Genomic DNA, 11,725 nt, shown 5'->3' with positions numbered 1-11,725 from the left:
TAGGAAGGGCAGAGAAGCAGTGCATGCTACCCGGACTGGCGGGAGGGAGCTGTGGTGGTGGAGGGGCAGCCAGCCCACCCGGCAAGGCAGAGCCCCCAGTCTGGCTTGCAAAAGTGGAGGGGCTGGACGGAGTGTGTTCTGACAGCCAGCAGGACTTAACATCTGGAATGTTATAACTCAACAGCTCTGCTCAGAGAGTGGGAGAGTTGTTGAGCCTTGGAGGACAGAGCTCAGCTTGGTAGGGAACAAAGGCATTGGGAAGCGCCATCTCCCTCGCCCATCCCCCAACCAAAATTTCAAAGGGAATCAGTTCCCCTCAGGGAATTTGCTTGCACCACGCAAACACCCAACGTTGTGCTTGTGTGGATCCATCCCTCCGACGGGTCGGCCTCCCTCCCAGTGCCGCAGGGCCCCTCCTGAAGCAGACCACCGAAGGTAAAGCGAGCTGAGCCTGCCCCTCCCGCCCCTGTGCACCTTGCGGATCCACCCCGGCTAATATGCCAGATCCCATGGAAGCAGTACCCCAAGACTGGCAGTGTGCAAGTAGCCCAGGCAGGGGCCACACCACTCCACAGTGAGGCCTGCCCCTGGGAGAGGTGAAGATAAGGTACACACCAGTCTGACTGTGGCCCCAGTGCTGGGCTGGGGGCAGACATCAGGTCTGACTGCAGCCCCGCCCACCAACGCAAGTTACTCCAGACAGCACAGAGGAAGAGCCCTGCAGTTCCGCGCCACCCCAGGGACTATCCAAAATGAGGAAACGGAAGAATTCCCCTCAAAAGAAACTCTAGGAAGTAGCGACAGCTAAAGAACTGATCAAAAACGACTTAAGCAATGTAACAGAAAATGAATTTAAAATAATAGTCATAAAATTAATCACTGGGCTTGAAAAAAGTACAGAGGACAGCAGAGAATCTATTACTACAGAGATCAAGGGACTAAGAAACAGGAGGAGCTAAAAAATGCTATAAATGAGATGCAAAATAAAATGGAGGCGACCACAGCTTGGATTGTAGAGGCAGAGGAGAAAATAGGTGAATTAGAAGATAAAATTATGGAAAAAGTGGAAGCTGAGAAAAAGAGAGATAAAAAAATCCAGGAGTAGGAGGGGAGAATTAGAGAACTGACACAATTAAATGTAATAACATACACATAATTGGGATTCCAGAGGAGGGAGAGGGAAAGGTGCTGAAGGTGTACTTGAAGAAATCATAGCTGAGAACTTCCCTTATCTGGGGAAGGAAAAACACATTGAAATCCAAGAGGCACAGAGAACTCCCTTCAGACATAACTTGAATAGATCTTCTGCACGACATATCATAGTCAAACTGGCAAAATACAACGATAAAGAGAAAATTCTGAAAGCAGCTAGGGATAAACATGCTCTAACATATAAAGGGAGACAGATAAGACTAGTGATGGATTTATGTACTGAAACTTGGCAAGCCAGAAAGGAATGGCAGGAAATCTTCAATGTGATGAACAGAAGTATGCAGCCAAGAATCCTTTATCCAGCAAGTCTGTCATTTAGAATGGAAGATAAATGTCTTCCCAAACAAAAAAACTGAAGTAATCTGTCACCACTAAACCAGCCCTACAAGAGATCCTAAGGGGGATCCTGTGAGACAAGGTACCAGAGACATCACTACAAGCATGAAACCTACAGACATCACAATGACTCTAAACCCATATCTTTCTATAATAACACTGAATGTAAATGGACTAAATGCTCCAACCAAAAGACATAGGGTATCAGAATGGATAAAAAAACAAGACCCATCTGTTTGCTGTCTACAAGAGACTCATTTTAGACCTGAGGACACCTTCAGATTGAAAGTGAGGGGATGGAGAACCATCTATCATGCTACTGGAAATCAAAAGAAAGCTGGAGTAGCCATACTTACATCAGACAAACTAGACTTTAAATTAAAGGCTGTAACAAGAGATGAAGAAAGGCATTATATAATAATTAGAGGGTCTATCCATCAGAAAGAGCTAATAATTATAAATGTCTATGCGCCGAATACTGGAGCCCCCAAATATATAAAACAATCACAAACATAAGCAACCTTATTGATAAGAATGTGGTAACTGCAGGGGACTTTAACACCTCACTTACAGAAATGGATAGATCATCTAGAAACATGGTCAATAAAGAAACAAGGGCCCTGAATGATACATTGGATCAGATGCACTTGACAGATATATTTAGAACTCTGCATCCCAAAGCAACAGAATATACTTTCTTCTCGAGTACACATGGAACATTCTCCAAGATAGATCACATACTGGGTCACAAAACAGCCCTTCATAAGTATACAAGAATTGAGATCACACCATGCATACTTTCAGACCACAATGCTATGAAGCTTGAAATCAACCACAGGACAAAGTCTGGAAAACCTCCAAAAGCATGGAGGTTAAAGAACACCCTACTAAAGAATGAATGGGTCAACCAGGCAATTAGAGAAGAAATTAAGAAAAAATGGAAACAAACGAAAATGAAAATGCAACAATCCAAATGCTTTGGGATGCAGTGAAGGCAGTCCTGAGAGGAAAATACATTGCAAACCAGGCCTATCTCAAGAAACAAGAAAAATCCCAAATACAAAATCTAACAGCACACCTAAAGGAAATAGAAGCAGAAGCAGAGACACCCCAAACCCAGCAGAAGAATAGAAATAATAAAGATCAGAGCAGAAATAAACAATATAGAATCTAGAAAAACTGTAGAGCAGATCAATGAAACCAAGAGTTGGTTTTTTGAAAAAATAAACAAAACTGATAAATCTCTAGCCAGGCTTCTCAAAAAGAAAAGGGAGATGACCCAAATAGATAAAATCATGAATGAAAATGGAATTATTACAACCAATCCCTCAGAAATACAAGCAATTATCAGGGAATACTATGAAAAATTATATGCCAACAAACCGGACAACCTGGGAGAAATGGACAAATTCCTAAACACCCGCACACTCCCAAAGCTCAAACAGGAAGAAATAGAAAGCTTGAATAAACCTATAACCAGCGAAGAAATTGAATCAGATATCAAAAATCTCCCAACAAATAAGAGTTCAGGACCAGATGGCTTCCCAGGGGAATTCTACCAGACATTTAAAGTAGATATAATACCTATCCTTCTCAAGCTATTCCAAAAAATAGAAAGGGAAGGAAAACTTCCAGACTCATTCTATGAAGCCTACATTACTTTGATTCTAAACCAGACAGAGACCCAGTAAAAAAAGAGAACCAATATCCCTGATGAATATGGATGCAAAAATTCTCAATAAGATACTAGCAAATTGAATTCAACAGCGTATAAAAAGAATTATTAGCCATGATCAAGTGGGATTCATTCCTGGGCTGCAGGGATGGTTCAACATTCACAAATCAATCAATGTGATACATCACATTAATAAAAGAAAAGAACTATATGATCCTGTCAATCAATGCAGAAAAAGCATTTGACAAAATTCAGCATTCTTTCTTAATAAAAACCCTCGAGAAAGTCAGGATAGAAGGAACATACTTAAACATCATAAAAGCCATTTATGAAAAGCCCACTGTAAATATCATCCTCAATGGGGAAAAACTGACAGCTTTCCCCCTGAGATCAGGAACACGACAGTGATGTCCACTCTCACCACTGTTGTTTAACATAGTGGTGGAAGTTCCAGCATCAGTAATCAGACAACAAAAGGAAATCAAAGGCATCAAAATTGTCAGAGATGAAGTCAAGCTTTCACTTTTTGCAGATGACATGATATTATACATGGAAAATCCAATAGACTCCACCAAAAGTCTGCTAGAACTGATACATGAATGCAGCAAAGTCGCAGGATACAAAATCAATGTACAGAAGTCAGTTGCATTCTTATACACTAATAATGAAGCAACAGAAAGACAAATAAACTGATCCCATTCACATTTGCACCAAGAATCATAAAATACCTAGGAATAAACCTAACCAAAGATGTAAAAGATCTGTATGCTGAAAACTATAGAAAGCTTATGAAGGAAATTGAAGAAGATATAAAGAAATGGAAAAACATTCCATGCTCATGGATTGGAAGAATAAATATTGTTAAAATGTCACTACTACCCAAAGCTAAATACACATTCAATGCAATCCCAATCAAAATTGCACCAGCATTCTTCCCAAAGCTAGAACAAGCAATCCTAAAATTTGTATGGAACTACAAAAGATCCTGAATAGTCAAATACTGAAGAAGAAAACCAAAACAGGAGGCATCACAATACCAGACTTTAGCCTCTACTACAAAGCTGTCATCATCAAGACAGCATGGTATTGGCACCAAAACAGACACATAGACCAATGGAATAGAATAGAAACCCCAGAACTAGACCCACAAACGTATGGCCAACTAATCTTTGACAAAGCAGGAAAGAATATCCAATGGAAAAAAGACAGTCTCTTTAACAAATGGTGCTGGGAGAACTGGACAGCAACATGCAGAAGATTGAAACTAGACCACTTTCTCACACCATTCACAAAAATAAACTCAAAATGGGTAAAGGACCTGAATGTGAGACAGGAAACCATCAAAACCCTAGAGGAGAAAGCAGGAAAAAACCTCTCTGACCTCAGCCACAGCAATTTCTTACCTGACACATCCCCAAGGGCAAGGGAATTAAAAGCAAAAATGAACTATTGGGACCTCATCAAGATAAAAAGCTTCTGCACAGCAAAGGAAACAATCCACAAAACTAAAAGTCAGCCGATGGAATGGGAAAAGATATTTGCAAATGACACATCGGACAAAGGGCAAGTATCCAAAATCTATAAAGAGTTCACCAAACTCCACACCCGAAAAACAAATAATCCAGTGAAGAAATGGGCAGAAAACATGAATAGACACTTGTAAAGAAGACATCCAGATGGCCAACAGGCACATGTAAAGATGCTCAATGTCACTCCTCATCAGGGAAATACAAATCAAAACCACACTCAGATATCCCCTCACTCCAGTCAGAGTGGCTAAAATGAACAAATCAAGAGATTTAGATGCTGGAAAGGATGTGGAGAAACGGGAACCCTCTTGCACTGTTGGTGGGAATGCAAACTGGTGCACCCACTCTGGAAAACAGTGTGGAGTTTCCTCAAAAAGTTAAAAATAGACCTACCCTATGACCCAGCAATAGCACTGCTAGGAATTTACCCAAGGGATACAGGAGTGCTGATACATAGGGGCACTTGTACCCCAATTTATAGCAGCACTCTCAACAATAGCTAAATTATGGAAAGAGCCTAAATGTCCATCAACTGAGGAATGAATAAAGAAATTGTGGTTTATATACACAATGGAATACTACGTGGCAATGAGAAAGAATGAAATATGGCCCTTTGTAGCAACGTGGATGGAACTGGACAGTGTTATGTTAAGTGAAATAAGTCATACAGAGAAAGATAGATACCATATGTTTTCACTCTTATGTGGATCCTGAGAAACTTAACAGAAGTCTATGGGGGAGGGGAAGAAAAAAAAGAGGTTAGGGAGAGAGCCAAAGCATAAGAGACTCTTAAAAACTGAGAACAAACTGAGGGTTGATGGGGGGTGGGAGGGAGGGGTGGGTGGGTGCTGGGTATTGAGGAGGGCACCTTTTGGGATGAGCACTGGGTGTTGTATGGAAACCAATTTGACAATAAATTTCATATTAAAAAAAATAATAATAAACATACAGATAGGAGGGAACATTCCTTCCCACCCACACTCACTTTGTAGGATTGTTGTTAAGAAATAAGTTTGAAGGGCAGTATCTACTCTATAGATAGGGGAAATATATAGGAGGAAAGGAAACATGGAGTTTCATCAGAACAAAATGAATTAGTAAATTCAGGAACAAGCGAAATGGACAACTTTGTGGAGAAGCAGACAAAACAAAACAAAAAAAAAAGTAATTGTACCAGTTAAGCATCTCTAGAGCACAAAAGTGAAGAGGCAAGAACAGCAGGACTCTGATCCAGCAAGCTATTCTCATTAAGCCTTCCTTGCACTTGAACTCTTAACGGTCACTTGCCAATGGTCCCCTGCCAATAATCCCCACCTCAGGGTACTGATATTACAATGAGAAAATCCTGATGCAGGGGACAGATGGTAGCAGACTGCACATGATCTGTGTTTAAGTTCTTGGAGAAAGGTCTGGAAGGGATTTTGGAGAAGAATTTGTAAGGTAGGCAAAAGTAAAGTCATAAGGGAAAGAATATTCATAAAAGGGTTAAACTGAGCCTGCTTATTAGAAAAGACTAAGTGGAATGAAGCCCAGGGACAGGGTTTCCTCACCAGCTCTGGGCAGTAAGTGTAAATAATCACAGATTTGCATGCCCATGTCTTACCTGTTAAGCTCATTATCATGGCCACATTGTAAGGATCCCTAATAAGAACCAGCAGGTGCTCATCCCCTGGCTTGGGATCAGAGCCTTCACAGCAACTCAGTCCCTCATACATTGTAGGGGCTTAGTAAACAAATTGCTTTTTGTTCCCTGGCCTTCATCTACAAGTACAACCCTCGCCTCCCTCCAGTCCCTAGGGACTATATCTGCACTCTACAACAGGATAACGTTGGGTCTGCAGCTCTACCTTTCCTCTCTGAGTGCTGGCCCCTATTCCCAGTTCCTGCCAGAATTACCCACTGTTCTCAAAAAGTCAACTTGTTTGAAACCAGCTCCTCACATTTCTTCCTGAAACCAGCTGCCCACTCCCCTGGGTTTCAACGTTCTCCAGACAGTTCTAAACCTTGAGGCATTCTCAACTGTCAATTCGGGATGCTAGAACAAATTACCATAGATTAGGTGGCTTCAACAACAAACATTCATTTCTCATAGTTCTGGAGGCTGGGAAATCCAAGATCAAGGTGTGCGATGACAGTTTGCTTCCTGGATTGAAGAGGTCTGTCTGCTTGTTGTATCCTCACAGGGTGGAAAGTAGAGAAGCAAGTTCTCCAGGTCTTTTATAAGAGCACTACTCTCATTCATGATGGCTCTGCCCTTACAACTTCATCTAATCCTAATTACCTCGCCAGCCAGGTAACAACATTGCCAGGCAGTTCTTTCTAAAGCTTTGCTTGATGCATACAGGCTTCCCACTTGACCCAGTTGCTTTTTAGGTGTAAATGTTAGAATCCTTACCCTAATCCTTCAAGGCACTACTCGGTGTGACCGAGCCTTCCTCTCCACACTCCATTCCAGACCTCTAATCTTTTACACAAATACTCCCTATACCAGTTTTCTATTACTGCTTTAACAAATTACCACAAACCTGACGGCTTAAAACAGTACAGATTTATCATCTTACCATTCTGTAGATCAGAGTTCCAACACAGTTCTCATTGGGATAAAATCAAAGTATCAGCAGAGCTGCATTCTTTCCGCAGACCCTGGGAGAAAATGTCTCTCTGTTTCGTCCTGCCTTTCCTTCTTTTCCACCTACATATGTTGGCATTGCCCCTCCCTCCATCCTCATAGCAACCTTGCATCTGAGCATTCTTCCATACCTCTGACTGAAGGCCCAGCTGGGAGAGGTTCTCCTCTTTTAAGGACCCAAATGATTAGATTGGTTCTACCTGGACAATCCAGATGCTATTCCCATCTCCCCACTTCAGGATCCTTAACAACACCTGCAAAGTCCCTTTTTCCATGTGAGTACCTTTTCACAGGTGGCTACCTTGGGGAAAGGTCAGCAGAGAGCATTATTCTGCCTACCACACTCCTCTCATTCAAACCAATCTTCTAATCTTCTAACCATGCCGTCTATACTAACACCTTTGTTTATGTCCTCCTCCTTTCCATTTGACTATCTCCCCCCTACCATGTCCTTTGTTCACCACACCAGATTTTCACGATCATATTCTTCTCTAAATGGAACACATATTCTACATCTACTGCCTGGTTATAGCTCTCCTTGTATACATACACATACACTCATCCCTGTTCATCTCTTTATTTTCCTAGGATCTTCTAGAGGAATCAGTTCCATGATGATAATGGCAGCAATGGCACAGGCCTCTTAAGGACTCTAATAAAAAAGGAATCACTGCAGAGCTGTCACAGAAATAGGCTTAGAAGTAAATAACTGCTATAGTGTTTATGGAACCTAATAGTCAATCATTTTTTAAAAATTTTATGTCAATATATATATAAGGTTTTAAGGCAAATTTTCTTTAACCACTAACAGATTTTTAGAAAAAAACAAGGAGATTTCTATCTTCTAACAAATTGCCTTTGAAACATGATGCTTTAAGCAACATTAGTGCTCTCTTGCAAATGAACAGGATTTATATAATCTCACCAGATGTAATGAATATGGAAAGACTAAGGGAGAAAACCAAAAAGCCATTCATAAGTGTGAATTTGAACCTCAAATTCCTCACAGGAGAAACCATTATTCAAGGTGAGTATCACAACGACATGATGCCTGATTATGAGATAGCTGATTTCCCTACTCATATAATTATGCTGCTAATGTGTTAGAAACTAAAACAATTTCCTTGTTGTATTTGTTCCTAATAAGTATGGAACAGTTTAGACTCTATAAAATCAGACTAAATATATCCCCATACTGCCAGATCACTGAGCTAAATCTCTCCCATAAGAAGGACATGACTATACTCCTAGAAAAAAATCTTCCTGAGAATAATAGGCTTTTAGAAGGTAGGGGCATTACTACAAGTTCCCCCCAATTGAGGACTAGAATAGAGCTGAAGGGGACCAGTGGAAATTTAGTAGGTCTGAGTCAAGGTATCCCTGCCCTAGTAGACAAAGATATCATTGCTATCTTTAAAGATATGACATTCTCCCAAAAGTTTAATGAAGAGGGACTCTGTGAACAATAGATTGACACAGCTGCATAATTATCAGCACAAGTCAATTAGAATATGTTTTGATATTTGGACAATGATTATCCTATTAATCTTTGAAAGTGCAGTAATAGCAACAAGTAATCAGGCCTGACAGAACATGGAGATAACAAACAATAAACCATTCTAAATCTGTTGGACTCCTTGACAATATGCAGGAGATGAGCTAGATATCTTTGCAGATCTCTCTTAATGCAGGGCTCACACCTGCAAAGGCTAAAGCTCTTTTTTCAGCAGAGGGAACAAATCAAGATTTCTGATCCTGTGAAGTTTACTAGATGGCAAGAAGATCAGAAAAGTACACAGAGCCAAGTATGAATAAATGCAGTTAAGTGTCATATGGAGTGTGAATGGAGCACAGGAGAAAAAGAAGAAATCCCTTTCACCTGGGACCTGGAAAGCTTCTTTTGGAAAATGTGGCTTTGGGGATGGATCTTAAGAAATGGGTGGAATTTTGGCAGAACAGGATGTAAGGAAATTCCAAAAACTGATTCCAAAATTCAGACAGAAACACAAAGGACCCCAGATAGTCAAAACAATTTCAAACAAGAAGAACAAAGTCGGGGACTTACACTATCTGATTATAACACTAACTATAAAGCTACAGCAATCAAGAAGTATGATTTGGCATAATATAGGCAAATAGGACAATTCAACAGAATAGAATATCCAGAAATAAGCCAACACATGTACACGCATGCTGGAAAACTGATTTCAGTAAAGGTGCAAAGGCAACTCAGTACAAAAGGTTCTTTTCAACAAGTAGTGCTGAAACAATCAGATTCCTAATGCAAAAAATAAACTTTGATCATACATCACAATATATGTAAAGATGGACTCAAAATGGATCATAGACTTTAATATAAAACCTAAAACTATAAAACTTAAAGAAAAAAAGATTAAACATTTATGACCTTGAGTTTGGTGAAGATTTCTTTGACATGACACCAAAAATATGACCTATTTTAAAAAGAATTGATAAATTCAACTTCACCATAATAAGCAACTTCTGCTCTTCAAAGACACTATTAAGCAGACAAAAAGACAAGCTATAGGCTGACAGAAACTATTTGCAGATCATATATCTGATCAAAGATTTATACGCAAAATAAAGAACTCTCAAAAGTCAGTAATAAAACAAACACCCCAAATAAGACAATGAGCCAAAGACATGAAAAGACACTTTACCAAAGATATCCAGGTGCAAAATAAGCTTATGAAGAGATGCCAAATAGCATTGATTATTAGTGAAATGCAATTGAAAACCATAATGAGATAGGACTAAACACATATATTAGAATGGCTAAATTTTTAAGAGATTGATCTTACAAAGTGTTGGTAAGAAAGCAAAACAAACCAGAATTTATACACTGTGAGGAATTTAAAACTATATAACCATTTTAGAAAATGTCCAGCAGTTTCTTAAAACAGAAACATCTGCCATATGACCCAGATGTTCCTCTTCTAGGTGCTTAAGAAAATAAAAGCACATGCCAATATAAAGATTTGTAAACAAATATTCATAGAAGTTTTATCTATAATAGCCAAAATTGTAAACCGAAACATCTATCAACAAGTAAATGGATAAAAAAAAATACAACATGGGTGATCTCAAAATAATTATGTAAGAAGCCAGACAAAACAAGAGTGCATACCACATGATTGCATTCATATAAATATCATGAAAATACAAACCAATGTATAGTGACAGACAGCAGATCAATTGTTTCCTGGGGAAGAGGTGGGGAGGGAGGGATTACAAGTGTGTATGAGAAAACTTCTGTGGGTGATAAACATATTTATTATCTTGGTTGTGGTGATGGTTTCTTGGGTGTCAAAGTGTATTAAAAAGTACACTTTAAATACATAAAAATCATTCTGTCAAGTATACCTCAAAGTTGTTTTTGAAAAAGCAATTGAGTACTGACCTACCTCAATGGCTGACTGGAGCAAGATGATCACCCCAAACTCTACCTGCCTAACAGGAAGTAGGGAAGCTTCTCTCATGGAAGACAACATCATTTGTAGCATCAATCTATTTCATTCACAATGTCTGCCAAATAAGTAAACAATTTCCAGACATGCAAAGTGTCCAGGCTATATGATTTAATAATATGAGAATAGGAAACATTAGCAAGTGCAAACACAAGTGGTCCAGGTATCAGGGTTAGCAAATGAAGACTTTTAAAATAATCACTTTCAATGTGTTCGATAAACTAGAGGAAATGGTGGACAAAACAGATAAAAGGATAAAGATTTGCACCTACGAAGTATACTGAAATGTATTTTTTAAAAGAATCAAACTGAGGGGCACCTGGGTGGCTCAGTTAAGTGACCAACTTTGGCTTAGGTCATGATCTCACGATTCTCCAAGCCTGAAGCCTGCTTTGGATTCTGTGTCTCTCTCTCTCTCTCTCTCTCTCTCTGCCCCTCCCCTGCTTGCTGTCTCTCTCTCAAAAATTAACATTAAAAAAAATAAAAAAATAAAAAAAAAATAAAACTGATATTCCAGAACGGAAGCTTTTAGTTCTCGAAATATGGGAAACTGAGTTAATTTGGATCCCTTTACAAAGGAAAACGTTCAGTAATACTGGGTAAAATAAAACAACAAAAATAATATAGAGCTAACCATGAAGAAAAGAATTCTCAGATGACAAAAATAAACAGGAAACTTTTAAAGCCAGAATGGTAAGCTTGTGAGCTGATGCCACAGCACCCCAGGGACAGGGTTTTAATCTGCATCCTCAAGTGGGTTAAAATACCCACTCAGAAAAAAGGGGTTCATACCAGGCATAGAAACTGTCTTGCTTTCCTGAGACCCTTCAATGCAAGGGAGGCAAGGAACTCCATA

This window comes from Prionailurus viverrinus, chromosome B2 (genome assembly GCF_022837055.1).
Source record: "Prionailurus viverrinus isolate Anna chromosome B2, UM_Priviv_1.0, whole genome shotgun sequence".
Taxonomy (NCBI): domain Eukaryota; kingdom Metazoa; phylum Chordata; class Mammalia; order Carnivora; family Felidae; genus Prionailurus; species Prionailurus viverrinus.
The sequence above is the reverse complement of the archived record's forward strand: the minus strand, read 5'-3'. Positions refer to the sequence as shown.